This window comes from Coregonus lavaretus (genome assembly GCF_964263955.1).
Source record: "Coregonus lavaretus genome assembly, contig: HAP1_SCAFFOLD_6315, whole genome shotgun sequence".
In the NCBI taxonomy this organism is placed as follows: Eukaryota; Metazoa; Chordata; class Actinopteri; order Salmoniformes; family Salmonidae; genus Coregonus; species Coregonus lavaretus.
Genome location: NW_028161793.1, coordinates 2,501 through 20,000, shown reverse-complemented (window position 1 = coordinate 20,000; position 17,500 = coordinate 2,501). Strand labels below are relative to the sequence as shown.

At 43.1% G+C, this 17,500-nt stretch overlaps 1 pseudogene across 1 annotated transcript in view; it reads right to left on the bottom strand.

Annotated features, from left to right (window-relative positions):
* Positions 1 to 17,500, bottom strand: part of LOC311120071 (leucine-rich repeat and fibronectin type-III domain-containing protein 4-like) — a 31,949-nt pseudogene that overhangs the window by 13,361 nt on the left and 1,088 nt on the right. The window contains exons 2-4 of the transcript in view: positions 16,804 to 16,974; positions 15,939 to 16,100; positions 7,434 to 8,123 (exon numbers count right to left, since the gene is read on the bottom strand). The product of the transcript in view is annotated as a leucine-rich repeat and fibronectin type-III domain-containing protein 4-like (transcript). The remainder of the gene's footprint in view (positions 1 to 7,433; positions 8,124 to 15,938; positions 16,101 to 16,803; positions 16,975 to 17,500) is intronic.

Below are 17,500 nucleotides of genomic sequence, written 5' to 3'. Positions count from 1 at the left end.
AGGATATTTTTGCAGAATTCTGCATGCAGGCTCAATTTGGTGTTTGTCCCATTTTGTGAATTCTTGGTTGGTGAGCGGACCCCAGACCTCACAACCATTAAGGGCAATGGGTTCTATAACTGATTCAAGTATTTTTAGCCAGATCCTAATTGGTATGTCGAATTTTATTTTCCTTTTGATGGCATGTTCCCTTCTTGCCCAGTTGCCTCTCAGATCGTTCACAGCTTTGTGGAAGTTACCTGTGGCGCTGATGTTTAGGCCGAGGTATGTATCGTTTTTTGTGTGCTCTAGGGCAACGGTGTCTAGATGGAATTTGTTTTTGTGGTGCTGGCAACTGGACCTTTATTGGAACACCATTATTTTTGTCTTACTGAGATTTACTGTCAGGGCCCAGGTCTGACAGAATCTGTGCAGAATATCTAGGTGCTGCTGTAGGCCCTCCTTGGTTGGGGACAGAAGCACCAGATCATCAGCAAACAGTAAAAATTAGACTTCAGATTCTAGTAGGGTGAGGCCGGGTGCTGCAGACTGTTCTAGTGCCCTCGCCAATTTGTTGATATATATGTTGAAAAGGGTGGGGCTTAAACTGCGTCCCTGTCTCACCCCACGACCCTGTGGAAAGAAATGTGTTTTTTTGCCAATTTTAACCGCACACTTGTTGTTTGTGTACATGGATTTTATAATGTTGTATGTTTTTCCCCAACTCCATCATTTTGTATAGCAGACCCTCATGCCAAATTGATTCAAAAGCTTTTTTTTTTAAATCAACAAAGCATGAGAAGACTTTGCCTTTGTTTTGGTTTGTTTGTTTGTCAATTAGGGTGTGCAGGGTGAATACGTGGTCTGTCGTACGGTAATTTGGTAAAAAGCCAATTTGACAAAAAGCTAATTTGACATTTGCTCATGTTGTGGAAAATAACCACTATACTTTATTACACATAAGGTCTTACAGAGTTTTTGTTGCGTCAAGAAATTACTTTACTAAAGTTTTCAACAAAGCCGATACCAGTCTGCACCCCGTGCTCCCTCCCTCACGTCACATTATATACCGTCATCCCCAACTCTTCTAGCTCTAAATCCCTCCCTCTTCAGTTTCCCGCTCTTTATCACTCCACGCCCACTTCCTTTTATTGCTCCGCCCACTTCCTTTGTCCCTTAGGACAGCTGAACTAGTACTCCAACCAATCACTCGCTCCCCCTGTCTTGCACACAAACACTCATGTTTAATTTAAATTCTTTAAATACACAAAACCTCACCCCCTCATGCTGTAATCAATCAAGAAGATACCAAGGAGACAAAGGCCCAAACTCTATTCAACCCTGGTGCCGCTCCTCTTCACTGTGTTTGAAGAGAGAAACAAACAAAAGGCCACAAGCTAGTTTCAGTCTCTCATCAGATAAGACAGCCATGGATTTAAGTAAGAGCAAGCAATTTGACCCTAGGGCAGTTTCCCTCTCTACTCACCCACACAGTGAAATTAAATGACCCAATACAATTCCTGGCCCAGTAACAAAAGAATTCTAACTTTATGCTCTTGATTAACCCAGTTCATTAAACTCTACAGTTCATTAATCATAAGTCACCACACTCAGTACATTGCTTTCACTGAGGAAATGAACTAGTCTGCTATTAATGATAATGCAGAGGATTTTCCAAAGGTTGCTGTTGACGCATATCCCATGGTAGTTATTGGGGTCAAATTTGTCTCCACTTTTGTGGATTGGGGTGATCAGTGCTTAGTTCCAAATATTGGGGAAGATGCTAAGATTTGCATTTGATCATGTATATTTTTTGCTGTTTGTTCTTTGTTATAGGGCCAAAAAGATTGGAGAAGTGGTTTACCCATACATCTCTGTTTTGGATAGATAGCTCTTCGTGTTTTTGTTTGTTTAGTGTTTTCCAATTTTCCCAGAAGTGGTTAGAGTCTATGGATTCTTCAATTACATTGAGCTAATTTCTGACATGCTGTTCCTTCTTTTTCCGTAGTGTATTTCTATATTGTTTTAGTGATTCACCATAGTGACGGCGTAGAGTCAGGTTTTCTGGGTCTCTATGTTTTAGGTTTCTCCATTTATTTCTTAGGTTTTTGCATTCTTCATCAAACCATTTGTCATTGTTATTACATTTCTTCAGTTTTCTGTTAGAGATTTTTAGATTTGATAGGGAAGCTGAGAGGTCAAATATATTGTTTAGGTTTTCTAATGCCAAGTTTACACCTTCACTATTACAGTGGAACATTTTGTCCTGGAAGTTGTCTAAAAGGGATTGAATTTGTTGTTGCCTAATAGTTTTTTGGTAGTTTTGACACTACTTTGCTTCCATCTATAGCATTTCTTACTGTTATTTGGTTCCTTTGGCTTTGATGCCTCATGATTGAGTATTGCTCTGTTCAAGTAGACTGTGATTTTGCTGTGGTCTGATAGGGGTGTCAATGGGCTGACTGTGAACGCTCTGAGAGACTCTGGGTTGAGGTCAGTGATAAAGTAGTCTACAATACCACTGCCAAGAGATGAGCTATAGGTGTACCTACCATAGGAGCCCCCTCGAAGCCTACCATTGACTATGTACAGTGGGGAGAACATGTACCCAGCGTACGACAGAGCTGCAGGAGTCGTGACCCGTTTTTGTTGGTTATGTTGTCGTAGTTGTGCCTAGGGGGGCATGTGGGGGAGGGAATGCTGTCACCTCCAGGTAGGTGTTTGTCCCCCTGTGTGCTGAGGGTGTCAGGTTCTTGTCCAGTTCTGGCATTTAGGTCGCTACAGACTAGTACATGTCCCTGGGCCTGGAAGTGATTGATTTCCCCCTCCAGGATGGAGAAGCTGTTTTCATTAAAGTATGGGGATTCTAGTGGGGGGATATAGGTAGCACACAGGAGGACATTTTCCCTGTTGAGATCATTTCCTTTTGAATTTCTAGCCAAATGTAAAATGTTCCTGTTTTGATTAATTTAATAGAGTGAGTTAGGTCTGCTCTATACCAAATTAGCATACCCCCTGAGTCCCTTCCCTGTTTCACACCTGGTAGTTTGGTGGATGGGACTACCAGCTCTCTTTAACCTAGAGGGCAACCATGTTTCTTGTAGGATGACAATGTCTGTATTTCCGATTTCTTTCGTGAAGTCCAGATTCCTGCTCTTTAGGCCAAAGGCAGATGACCTCAGGCCTTGGATATTCCAGGATGAAATAGTGAAGGATTTGTGTTCCATAAAGTGTCTAATGTTGTTGGTTGTGTGGTTTGGCCTCAGACCGCAGGTCTGGGAGAGTGTCTCGCTGGTCTGGGCAGGGTGTCTGTTGATCTGTTGCTCCTGTGAGTAGTGTTGGGTCTGCAGTTGACGGCGATATCCTTAAGGGTCCGGGTGAAGGTGGGCACTGCTGCCTTGTATTTTTTTGTTTTTTAAGCAATGGCTTTTTTCTGGCCACTCTTCCGTAAAGCCCAGCTCTGTGGAGTGTACGGCTTGAAGTGGTCCTATGGACAGATACTCCAATCTCTGCTGTGGAGCTTTGCAGCTCCTTCAGGGTTATCTTTGGTCTCTTTGTTGCCTCTCTGATTAATGCCCTCCTTGCTTGGTCCGTGAGTTTTGGTGAGAGGCCCTCTCTTGGCAAGTTTGTTGTGGTGCCATATTCTTTCCATTATTTAATAATGGATTTAATGGTGCTCCGTGGGATGTTCAAAGTTTCTGATATTGTTTTATAACCCAACCCTGACCTGTACTTCTCCAAAACTTCGCCCCTGACCTGTTTGGAGCGCTCCTTGGTCTTCATGGTGCCGCTTGCTTGGCGGTGCCCCTTGCTTAGTGGTGTTGCAGACTCTGGGGCCTTTCAGAACAGGTGTATATATACTGAGATCATGTGACACTTAGATTGCACACAGGTGGACTTTATTTAACTAATTATTTGACTTCTGAAGGTAATTGGTTGCACCAGATCTTATTTAGGGGCTTCATAGCAAATGGGGTGAATACATATGGACGCACCACTGTTCCGTTATTACTTTTTTAGAATTGTTTTAAACAAGTTCTTTTTTTCATTTCACTTCACCAATTCGGACTATTTTGTGTTTGTCCATTATATGAAATCCAAATAAAAATCCATTTAAATTACAGGTTGTAATGCAACAAAATAGGAAAAACGCCAAGGGGGATGTATACTTTTGCAAGGCACTGTATTTCTCTCTCCACCTCCAGCTCTCCAGGTCTAGTTAAGGGGGTGTTGTTGTGCTGGACTGTTGTCTGGGTCTGTGCTTACTGGGGTGTAATCACCTGCTGTTCCAGCTCCACCTGCCTTACCTCCAGCTGGGTGAATTGATCCTTCATTTCAATGAGGGAGTAGTACTCTGTGCTGGGAAGTTGACTTTCCACTTGGGGTTGCTCGTCTGTGGGGTTATTTAATGAAGACGTCTGGTTTGACCCGCTCTGGGTGGGGGTATTACTCTGAAGGGAGAGCTTCTTTTGATTAGGTGAAAGTCCAGCTGAAACTGTTTGGTGTTGCCCTGTACCAATACTGTTCCAGACTTATAGAGATTTATATTGGCTGACTCAGAGTCCTCGTTGTCTAGTATCCTGAGTTTCCACCCATCGCTAACCCTTAACAGAGGGGTAGTGTGCTAGTATAGCACTGTGCCATGCCAGGGGATGGTCTGTGTGGAAGATAAGGTTGCTTATGTTCCCATTTTTATAAAAGTCAGCAAAAAGTGTCTTGATTTCCCATAAGGAGTTTCATTTTGTACTCTTTTCTTGTCTGATCATTCTTTACATACAGAAGGTTCTATATTTTAATTTCCTCTGAACAGTGGGAGGGTGCTTCTAAGGCCTCTCCATTTGGTTGGGGTAGACTGTGTGACTCTCCTGCCATTGTTGGGCTCGAGGGCTTTGACACCTCTCACTTGACAAGCTTGGTAGCCTTAGCATTCAGTCCTTATAATGTAAAATATATCATTGTAATGTATTTTACTTCTTGGTTTTTGAAAGTAAAAAATAGCTTCAGACTAAACATTACTCACTCAGTTCCAGGTTGGATGGTGTTTTCAGGTTTCTGTTTGTTTGCCAGAGCATTTGCTGTATAGCTTGGGAATAGTCATCCTTGGTAGTAGAAAGCTTTCCAGGTAATTCCGTCCAAAATCAGGTTGTAGGTTTGGAGTTTTGGTTTGGATTGAAGGTTATGTTGTGGAGGGTAGCATCATGTATATATCCCTGCCAAAAAATCCACGTTTATCTAACTCCAGATCTATAATTTTTGTAAAAACATGCTGAAAATGCGGGAGCAACGTCTTTGAGCTCTCTCTCTCTCTCTCCTGACTATAGAGGGCAGGAGAAACAGAGAATAGGCGAGAGAGCGAGAGACAGAGAGAGACAAAGAGAGAGACACAGAGAGAGACACAGAGAGAGACACAGAGAGCTATAAAGGACAATCTAAATCCATTGGACTCCCCAATTACTGACCAGGAGCTCAATAAGAAACTTCAGGCCCTCAAATTTAAAAAAGCATGCCGACCTAATGGCATCCTAAATGAGATGCTCAAATTCACTAGTGCAAAATGTCAATTGGCTATATTAAAACTGTTTAATTTGATCCCGAGTGTAGGTTATTTCCCTGACATCTGGAATCAAGGACTCATAACCCCAATCTTTAAGAACAGAGACAAATTTGACCTTAACAATTACAGAGGCATTTGTGTGAACAGTAACCTGGGGAAGGTTTTCTGTAGTATTATACATGTAAGAGTTCTAAACTTCCTTAATTAGCACAATGTCTTGAGTAAAAGCCAAATTGGATTTTTACCAAAACATCGCACGAGCGATCATATTTACACCCTACACACCCTGATAGATAAACATGTCCACCAAAATAATACCAAAATGTACGCTTGCTTTATCGACTTCTAAGAAGCATTTGATTCTATTTGGCATAAAGGACTGTTCTACAAAGTTACTTTAGGTGGTGTAGGGTGTGTGGCATCAAATACGTGCAGCATCAAAATTGACAAGAAAATAACAATGTTTTAACCAGGGGCGGGGACTTCGCCAGGGTTGCAATGTGAGCCCTGCACTCTTCAATATTTACATTGGACCTGGCAGTAAACCCCAAAAATACTCTCTCACTCACTCACTCACTCACTCACTCACTCATAGATTGTAACATAACATATGTATTGACTCTGTAGTTTGAACCCATCCTTCAGACTCCATTAACCATAGTCCCTTGAGGGACTTCCTTCCTCATTCTCTCCCCTCTGACCTCTCTCTCTGTGCCTGTATTCCACATATCACCTTCCCATAATGTGTAGTGTAGAGGTCAGAGGTTAGTGGTGTCAGGTGTAGTGTTGAGAGGTGTAGTTCAGAGGTTAGTGGTGTCAGGTGTATGGTTGTATAGAGGTCAGAGGTTAGTGATGTCAGGTGTATGGTTGTATAGAGGTCAGAGGTTAGTGGTGTCAGGTGTATGGTTGTATAGAGGTCAGAGGTTAGTGGTGTCAGGTGTATGGTTGTATAGAGGTCAGAGGTTAGTGGTGTCAGGTGTATGGTTGTATAGATGTCAGAGGTTAGTGATGTCAGGTGTATGGTTGTATAGAGGTCAGAGGTTAGTGGTGTCAGGTGTATGGTTGTATAGAGGTCAGAGGTTAGTGATGTCAGGTGTATGGTTGTATAGAGGTCAGAGGTTAGTGATGTTAGGTGTATGGTTGTATAGAGGTCAGATGTTAGTGGTGTCAGGTGTATGGTTGTATAGAGGTCAGAGGTTAGTGATGTCAGGTGTATGGTTGTATAAAGGTCAGAGGTTAGTGGTGTCAGGTGTATGGTTGTATAGAGGTCAGAGGTTAGTGGTGTCAGGTGTATGGTTGTATAGAGGTCAGAGGTTAGTGGTGTCAGGTGTATGGTTGTATAGAGGTCAGAGGTTAGTGATGTCAGGTGTATGGTTGTATAGAGGTCAGAGGTTAGTGATGTCAGGTGTATGGTTGTATAGAGGTCAGAGGTTAGTGGTGTCAGGTGTATGGTTGTATAGAGGTCAGAGGTTAGTGGTGTCAGGTGTATGGTTGTATAGAGGTCAGAGGTTAGTGATGTCAGGTGTATGGTTGTATAGAGGTCAGAGGTTAGTGGTGTCAGGTGTATGGTTGTATAGAGGTCGGAGGTTAGTGGTGTCAGGTGTATGGTTGTATAGAGGTCAGAGGTTAGTGGTGTCAGGTGTATGGTTGTATAGAGGTCAGAGGTTAGTGATGTCAGGTGTATGGTTGTATAGAGGTCAGAGGTTAGTGGTGTCAGGTGTATGGTTGTATAAAGGTCAGAGGTTATGGTTGTATAGAGGTCAGGTGTGTGTGGGGTAGACTGAGGTATATTAACCTGTACACCAGTGTCTCGTCAGCTGTACAGGTGAGGGGTAGGTGAATCAGGTGTGTATGGGGTAAACAGATAAACACAGGTAAACTCACATAATTATAGACTCACCTGTACACCAGTGTCTCGTCGGCTGTACAGTTGTACTGTATCTGAAACATCCACACCAGGTAAGCTCCAGCCGATCGGCCCAGGTCCCATCGCACCTGGGCCGAGGTAGAAGTGACTCCCTGTATCCCCATCATCCTCTCTTCCTCCGGCCTAGTCCCTCCATCTTCCACCAAACCTCTGTCCCCTTCCTCTCCCTCCTCTCCTTTCCTCTCCTCCGTTTCTTTCACGTTCCCTCCATTTCCACCATTAACTCCGGAATTCCCGCTTTTCCCGGTGGTGATGTCTGAAGAACCCGGAATATTCCCATTAGAATTCCCGGTATTCCCAGTAACTGTCAAATTCCCCGGAACGTTCACATTCCCATTCCGATGGGGCAATGGAATGATCTTTAGATCCACTGTCGCGGTAGCCTCCCCAGCCGCGTTTATCGCTATGCACGTGTACGCTCCGTCGTCCCTAGCAACCGTAACTAAGAGATCCAATGTTCCATTTCGGAACGATGTCGTCCGGCTGGAATTCGCCACAATCCGATCGTCGGGGGAGACGAAATGGATGACGGGTTCGGGGTCGCCGATGGCTCTGCATTTCAGGGTTGCCCTTTGACCTTCCAGGACCCAGAGTTTGTGGGTGTATCTGGTGATGAGGGGCGGCTCACAGGTAAACTCCTCCTCAGGGATGGACCAGAAATACCTGGACAGGTGAGATGGAGAGAGAGAGGAGAGAGAGACGATGTACAAACTCTGCAGTAAAGATGTAGTCTTAAAAACTAAACTACCAGAAATACCTGGACAGGTGAGATGGAGAGAGAGAGAGAGGATGTACAAACTCAGCAGTAAAGATGTAGTCTTAAAAACTAAACTACCAGAAATACCTGGACAGGTGAGAGGGAGAGAGAGAGAGAGGGAGAGAGAGAGAGAGAGAGATAGAGAGAGAGAGAGAGAGAGAGAGAGAGAGAGAGAGAGAGAGAGAGAGAGAGAGAGAGAGAGAGAGAGAGAGAGAGAGAGAGAGGCCCAACACCCACTCTTACACTAGCCCAAGCCAATTGCATGTACCAGATGCTCAGCAGGCTCTGCTCACAATTACTGGCCTGAGGCCAAACCACACAACCAACAACATTAGACACTTTATGGAACACAAATCCTTCACTATTTCATCCTGGAATATCCAAGGCCTGAGGTCATCTGCCTTTGGCCTAAAGAGCAGGAATCTGGACTTCACGAAAGAAATCGGAAATACAGACATTGTCATCCTACAAGAAACATGGTATAGAGGAGACGGACCCACTGGTTGCCCTCTAGGTTACAGAGAGCTGGTAGTCCCATCCACCAAACTACCAGGTGTGAAACAGGGAAGGGACTCAGGGGGTATGCTAATTTGGTATAGAGCAGACCTAACTCACTCTATTAAATTAATCAAAACAGGAACATTTTACATTTGGCTAGAAATTCAAAAGGAAATGATCTCAACAGAGAAAAATGTCCTCCTATGTGCTACCTATATCCCCCCACTAGAATCCCCATACTTTAATGATGACAGCTTCTCCATCCTGGAGGGGGAAATCAATCATTTCCAGACCCAGGGACATGTACTAGTCTGTGGCGACCTAAATGCTGGACAAGAACCTGACACCCTCAGCACACAACGGGACAAACACCTACATGGAGGTGACAGCATTCCCTCCCCCATATGCCCCCCTAGGCACAACCACAACAACATAACCAACAAAAACGGGTCACGACTCCTGCAGCTCTGTCGCACACTGGGTATGTACATAGTTAATGGTAGGCTTCGAGGGGACTCCTATGGTAGGTACACCTATAGCTCATCTCTTGGCAGTAGTACTGTAGACTACTTTATCACTGACCTCAACCCAGAGTCTCTCAGAGCGTTCACAGTCAGCCCACTGACACCCCTATCAGACCACAGCAAAATCACAGTCTATTTGAACAGAGCAATACTCAATCATGAGGCATCAAAGCCAAAGGACCTGAATAATATTAAGAAATGCTATAGACGGAAGGAAAGTAGTGTTGAAACCTACCAAAAAACAATTAGGAAACAACAAATTCAATCCATTCTAGACAACTTCCTGGACAAAACGTTCCACTGTAATAGTGAAGGTGTAAACTTGGCAGTAGAAAACCTAAACAGTATATTTGACCTCTCAGCTTCCCTATCAAATCTAAAAATCTCTAACAGAAAACCAAAGAAAAGTAACAACAGTGATAAATGGTTTGATGAAGAATGCAAAATCCTAAGAAAGAAATTGAGAAACCTATCCAACCAAAAACATCGAGACCCAGAAAACCTGAGCCTACGCCTTCACTATGGTGAATCACTAAAAGAATACAGAAATACACTACGGAAAAAGAAGGAACAGCACGTCAGAAATCAGCTCAATGTAAATGAAGAATCCATAGACTGTAACCACTTCTGGGAAAATTGGAAAACACTAAACAAACAAAAACACGAAGAGCTATCTATCCAAAACGGAGATGTATGGGTAAACCACTTCTCCAATCTTTTTGGCCCTATAACAGAGAACAAACAGCAAAAATATATACATGATCAAATGCAAATCTTAGAATCAACTATTAAAGACTACCAGAACCCACTGGATTCTCCAATTACATTGAATGAACTACAGGACAAAATACAAACCCTCCAACCCAAAAAGGCCTGTGGTGTTGATGGTATCCTCAATGAAATGATAAAATATACAGACCACACATTTCAATTAGCTATACTTAAACTCTTTAACATCATCCTTAGCTCTGGCATCTTCCCCAATATTTGGAACCAAGGACTGATCACCCCAATCCACAAAAGTGGAGACAAATTTGACCCCAATGACTACCGTGGGATATGCGTCAACAGCAACCTTTGGAAAATCCTCTGCATTATCATTAACAGCAGACTAGTTCATTTCCTCTGTGAAAACAATGTACTGAGCAAATGTCAAATTGGCTTTTTACCAAATTACCGTACGAACGACCACGTATTCACCCTGCACACCCTAATTGACAAACAACAAACCAAAACAAAGGCAAAGTCTTCTCATGCTTTGTTGATTTCAAAAAAGCTTTTTACTCAATTTGGCATGAGGGTCTGCTATACAAATTGATGGAAAGTTGAGTTGGGGGAAAAACATACGACATTATAAAATCCATGTACACAAACAACAAGTGTGCGGTTAAAATTGGCAAAAAACACACACATTTCTTTCCACAGGGCCGTAGGGTGAGACAGGGATGCAGTTTAAGCCCCACCCTCTTCAACATATATATCAACGAATTGGCGAGGGCACTAGAACAGTCTGCAGCACCCGGCCTCACCCTACTAGAATCTGAAGTCAAATGTCTTCTGTTTGCTGATGATCTGGTGCTTCTGTCACCAACCAAGGAGGGCCTACAGCAGCACCTAGATCTTCTGCACAGATTCTGTCAGACCTGGGCCCTGACAGTAAATCTCAGTAAGACAAAAATAATGGTGTTCCAAAAAAGGTCCAGTTGCCAGGACCACAAATACAAATTCCATCTAGACACCGTTGCCCTAGAGCACACAAAAAACTATACATACCTCGGCCTAAACATCAGCGCCACAGGTAACTTCCACAAAGCTGTGAACGATCTGAGAGACAAGGCAAGAAGGGCCATCAAAAGGAACATAACATTTGACATACCAATTAGGATCTGGCTAAAAATACTTGAATCAGTTATAGAACCCATTGCCCTTTATGGTTGTGAGGTCTGGGGTCCGCTCACCAACCAAGAATTCACAAAATGGGACAAACACCAAATTGAGACTCTGCATGCAGAATTCTGCAAAAACATCCTCCGTGTACAACGTAAAACACCAAATAATGCATGCAGAGCAAAATTAGGCCAATACCCGCTAATGATCAAAATCAAGAAAAGAGCCGTTAAATTCTATAACCACTTAAAAGGAAGCGATTCCCAAACCTTCCATAACAAAGCCATCACCTACAGAGAGATGAACTTGGAGAAGAGTCCCCTAAGTAAGCTGGTCCTGGGGCTCTGTTCACAAACACAAACAGACCCCACAGAGCCCCAGGACAACAACAACAACAACAACACAATTAGACCCAACCAAATCATGAGAAAACAAAAAGAGAATTACTTGACACATTGGAAAGAACAAACAAAAAAACTGAGCAAACTAGAATGCTATTTGGCCCTAAACAGAGAGTACAGAGTGGCAGAATACCTGACCACTGTGACTGACCCAAACTTAAGGAAAGCTTTGACTATGTACAGACTCAGTGAGCATAGCCTTGCTATTGAGAAAGGCCACCATATGCAGACCTGGCTCTCAAGAGAAGATAGGCTATGTGCACACTGCCCACAAAATGAGGTGGAAACTGAGCTGCACTTCCTAACCTCCTGCCAAATGTATGACCATATTAGAGACACATATTTCCCTCAGATTACAGCGATCCACAAAGAATTCGAAAACAAACCCAATTTTGATAAACTCCCTTATCTACTGGGTGAAAAACCACAGTGTGCCATCACAGCTGCAATATTTGTGACCTGTTGCCACAAGAAAAGGGCAACCAGTGAAGAACAAACACCATTTTAAATACAACCCATATTTATGTTTATTTATTTTCCCATTTGTACTTTAACTATTTGCACATTGTTACAACACAGTATATATACATAATATGACATTTGAAATGTCTTTATTCTTTTGGAACTTCTGAGTGTAATGTTTACTGTTAATATTTATTGTTTATTTCACTTTTGTTTACTATCTACTTCACTTGCTTTGGCAATGTTAACATACGTTTCCCATGCCAATAAAGCCCTTAAATTGAATTGAAATTGAATTGAATTGAATTGAATTGAGAGAGAGAGAGAGAGAGAGAGAGAGAGAGAGAGAGACAGAGAGAGAGAGACAGAGAGACAGAGAGAGAGAGAGAGAGAGAGAGAGAGAGAGAGAGAGAGAGAGAGAGAGAGAGAGAGAGAGAGAGAGAGAGAGAGGATGAATCAAGACAATGTATGAGGTCAGTACGAAGGTCAGTGCTGAACAAGTATCTTTTCAATGGAAGCATAAGAAACGCAAGATGTTCATCACACGTAAAGACCCTTTCTCAGACTAATCTCAAATAAGTGGTAGCTGGTAACCGAATGGTTTCCTGTGGGGAAATCTGCAGGGAGTGATCCTGCAGATGGAGGGTTACCGGCTTCAATATCCCCATATCCTACCTACCACCGTTCTATCCAAGTATATTACCTACCACTGTTGTATCCAAGTACAGTGCATTCGGAAAGTATTCAGACCCCTTGACTTTTTCCACATTTTGTTAGGTTACAGCCTTATTCTAAAATTGATTAAATCGTATTTTCCCCTCAACAATCTACACACAATACCCCATAATGACAAAGCAAAAACAGGTTTTAGAAATGTTGGCAAATTTATAAAAAAAAAAAAAACTGAAATAAGACATTTACATACGTTTTCAGACCCTTTACTCAGTACTTTGTTGAAGCAAGTTTAGCAGCGATTACAGACTTGAGTCTTCTTGGGTATGACGCTACAGGCTTGGTACACCTGTATTTGGGCAGTTTCTCCCATTCTTCGCTACAGATCCTCTGAAGCTCTGTCAGTTTGGATGGGGGGCGTCGCTGCACAGCTATTTTCAGGTCTCTCCTGAGATGTTCGATCGGGTTCAAGTCCGAGCTCTGGCTGGGCCACTCAAGGACATTCAGAGACTTGTCTCCAAGCCACTCCTGTGTTGTCTTGGCTGTGTGCTTAGGGTCGTTGTCCTGTTGGAAGGTGAACCTTCGCCCCAGTCTGAGGTCCTGAGCGCACTGGAGCAGGTTTTCATCAAGGATCTCTTTGTACTTTGCTCCGTTCATCTTTCCCTCGATCCTGACGAGTCTCCCAGTCCCTGCCGCTGAAAAACATCCCTACAGCATGATGCTGCCACCACCATGCTTCACTGTAGGGATGGTGCCATGGTTTCCTCCAGACGTGATGCTTGGCATTCAGGCCAAAGAGTTCAATCTTGGTTTCATCAGACCAGAGAATCTTGTTTCTCCTGGTCTGAGAGTCCTTTAGGTGCCTTTTGGCAAACTCCAAGCGGACTGTCATGTTCCTTTTACTGAGGAGTGGCTTCCGTCTGGCCACTCTACCATAAAGTCCTGATTGGTGGAGTGCTGCAGAGATGGTTGTCCTTCTGGAAGGTTCTCCCATCTCCACAGAGGAACTCTGGAGCTCTGTCAGAGTGACCATCAGGTTCTTGGTCACCTCCCTGACCAAGGCCCTTCTCCCCCTATTGCTCAGTTTGGCCGGGCGGCCAGCTCTAGGAAGAGTCTTGGTGGTTCCAAACTTCTTCCATTTAAGAATGATGGAGGACACTGTGTTCTTGGGGACCTTCAATGCTGCAGACATTTTTTGGTACCCTTTCCCAGATCTGTGCCTCGACACAATCCTGTCTCGGAGCTCTACGTACAATTTCTTCGACCTCATGGCTTGGTTTTTGCTCTGACATGCACTGTCAACTGTGGGACCTTATATAGACAGGTGTGTGCCTTTCCAAATCATGTCCAATCAATTGAATTTACCACAGGTGGACACCAATCAAGTTGTAGAAACATCTCAATGATGATCAATGGAAACAGGATGCACCTGAGCTCAATTTCGAGTCTCATAGCAAAGGGTCTGAATACTTATGCAAATAAGGTATTTCTGTTTTTTATTTCTACTAAATTTGCAAACGATTCTAAAAACCTGTTTTCGCTTTGTCATTATGGGGTATTGTGTGTAGGTTGATGTAGGAAAACAATTATTTAATCCATTTTAGTATAATGCTGTAACATAACATAATGTGGAAAAGGTCAAGGAGTCTGAATACTTTCAGAATACACTGTATATTACCTACCACCGTTGTATCCAAGTATATTACCTACCACCGTTGTATCCAAGCATAGTTCCTACCACTGTTGTATCCAAGCATAGTTCCTACCACCGTTGTATCCCAGCATATTAATGTTGTATCCAAGTATATTACCTACCACCGTTGTATCCAAGCATAGTTCCTACCACCGTTGTATCCAAGTATATTAATGTTGTATCCAAGTATACCACCGTTGTATCCAAGTATATTACCTACCACCGTTGTATCCAAATATAGTTCCTACCACCGTTGTATCCAAGTATATTAATGTTGTATCCAAGTATACCACCGTTGTATCCAAGTATATTAATGTAGTATCCAAGTATATTACCTACCACCGTTGTATCCAAGTATATTACCTACCACCGTTGTATCCAAGTATAGTTCCTACCACCGTTGTATCCAAGAATAGTTCCTACCACCGTTGTATCCAAGTATATTAATGTTGTATCCAAGTATATTACCTACCACCGTTGTATCCAAGTATATTAATGTTGTATCCAAGTATATTACCTACCACCGTTGTATCCAAGTATATTAATGTTGTATCCAAGTATATTACCTACCACCGTTGTATCCAAGTATATTACCTACCACCGTTGTATCCAAGTATATTAATGTTGTATCCAAGTATATTACCTACCACCGTTGTATTCAATCATAGTTCCTACCACCGTTGTATCCAAGCATAGTTCCTACCACCGTTGTATCCAAGTATATTAATGTTGTATCCAAGTATACCACCGTTGTATCCAAGTATATTACCTACCACCGTTGTATCCAAGCATAGTTCCTACCACTGTTGTATCCAAGTATATTAATGTTGTATCCAAGTATACCACCGTTGTATCCAAGTATATTAATGTAGTATCCAAGTATATTACCTACCACCGTTGTATCCAAGTATATTACCTACCACCGTTGTATCCAAGCATAGTTCCTACCACCGTTGTATCCAAGTATATTAATGTTGTATCCAAGTATAGTTCCTACCACCGTTGTATCCAAGTATAGTTCCTACCACCGTTGTATCCAAGTATAGTTCCTACCACCGTTGTATCCAAGTATAGTTCCTACCACCGTTGTATCCAAGTATAGTTCCTACCACCGTTGTATCCAAGTATAGTTCCTACCACCGTTGTATCCAAGTATATTAATGTTGTATCCAAGTATATTACCTACCACCGTTGTATCCAAGTATATTAATGTTGTATCCAAGTATATTACCTACCACCGTTGTATCCAAGTATATTACCTACCACCGTTGTATCCAAGTATATTAATGTTGTATCCAAGTATAGTTCCTACCACCGTTGTATCCAAGTATAGTTCCTACCACCGTTGTATCCAAGTATAGTTCCTACCACCGTTGTATCCAAGTATAGTTCCTACCACCGTTGTATCCAAGTATAGTTCCTACCACCGTTGTATCCAAGTATAGTTCCTACCACCGTTGTATCCAAGTATAGTTCCTACCACCGTTGTATCCAAGTATAGTTCCTACCACCGTTGTATTATTATTCAACAATGCCGTGGTATAAGAGTAAAGCAATCATTCATATCATTATTGTCATGGTTACCTGCCGGCCAGGTGAGGGGGCGTGGCGCAGGTTTCCATATCGTCCTCTCGGACCAGCCGCCGTAACCACAGCAACTCACAGTTACAGTGTAGCGGGTTCCCTCCAAAGTTCAGACTGATGACGCTGTTGTAGGGAGTGGGACTGATGGCTCCCGTCTGAGACCTGGGAGAGGAGAGATAGAATATATTGAATAGATATTCTGTGTGGCTCAATTGGTAGAGTGTCGCGCTTGCAGAGTTTGATTCCCTTTGGAGCCACCAATGCAAGAATGAATGCACTCACTACTGTAAGTCACTTTGGATGAAAGCGATTTGCATAAAAGCATCTGCTTAATGGCATGTATTCATTTTATACTTGATTAATTCATTTGGTTCGAACAGGAGTTTATGTTCTGCCTTTTGTCTTCTGCCCGGGACTTGAACCAGCAACCTTCCTGTTACCTACCTGGCAAACAGGGGGTCAGGCGGTAGGCGTCCTCAGCCTTTTGGAGGTCATGTCTGGGCAAGCCAGCTTGTACAGCTGTCTGACCTCTGACCTCTGACCTCCATCTTACGAGCTACGGTACGTACCTAGCTAACACGGGGTCGGGAATGCTACCCATCTGGCGAACATGGGGTCAGGAGCACCTCATGTCCAGGCCAGCCAGCTTGTACAGCTGTCTAACCTCTGACCTCTGACCTCCATCTTAGAGCTACGGTACGTACCTAGCTAACACGGGGTCGGGAATGCTACCCATTTGGCGAACATGGGGTCAGGAACCTGTTGGACATCATATCCAGGCCAGCCAGCTTGTACAGCTGTCTAATTACAGCCTCTAACTTCTAGGACAGGCTAGCTGGTATACAGTATTCTATTATTATCTTACCTGGCGAACAGGGGATCAGGCGGCAGGGTCCTCAGTCTATTGGAGGTCATGTCCAGGCGAGCCAGCTTGTACAGCTCTCCAAAGGATCCCTCTGCGATGTGGTCTATCAGGTTATGATCCAGGTTCAGGGTGTGGAGACTGACCATGTTCTGGATCGACTCCCACGGGACCCTAGAGTAGGAGGAGGGAGAGGCTATAGACGTTCATATGGTGTTCATAAGCACTACTTATAGGCTACGTAGAGGACCGGGTTACGGTCCCGGTGTTTAACTCCTACAGTCCCACCAGCGCCATTTGAGCTTCGCGGGTCCAACAGACTGGACCCTGGACCTGAGTGGTGTCGGGATATCTCTATCTTTCTCTCATTTCTCTGAGGATAGGCCTAAGCTTCTCTTCCTTTATGTATTTTCTGTAATATTAATATCATACAGTGGGACACTTAAGTTTAGAGGCCTACACATGCAATTCCCTGATGCATTTAGTGATCAACTCTCCAACAGCTGAACTGTGAGGTGGACAATTATTGTTTTAGGAAAGTAAAAACCATTAAAACAATAGGCTATAAAGTTTTGAATGTGCTACACGTCTTAACACAACGAATAGTTGTGTAATTTGTTATAGGCAGTTTTTAACGACACGTAACTGTGGATCTTTTGGCCAATATCTCTGATATTAACGTGTGGAGTCTGGTCATGTC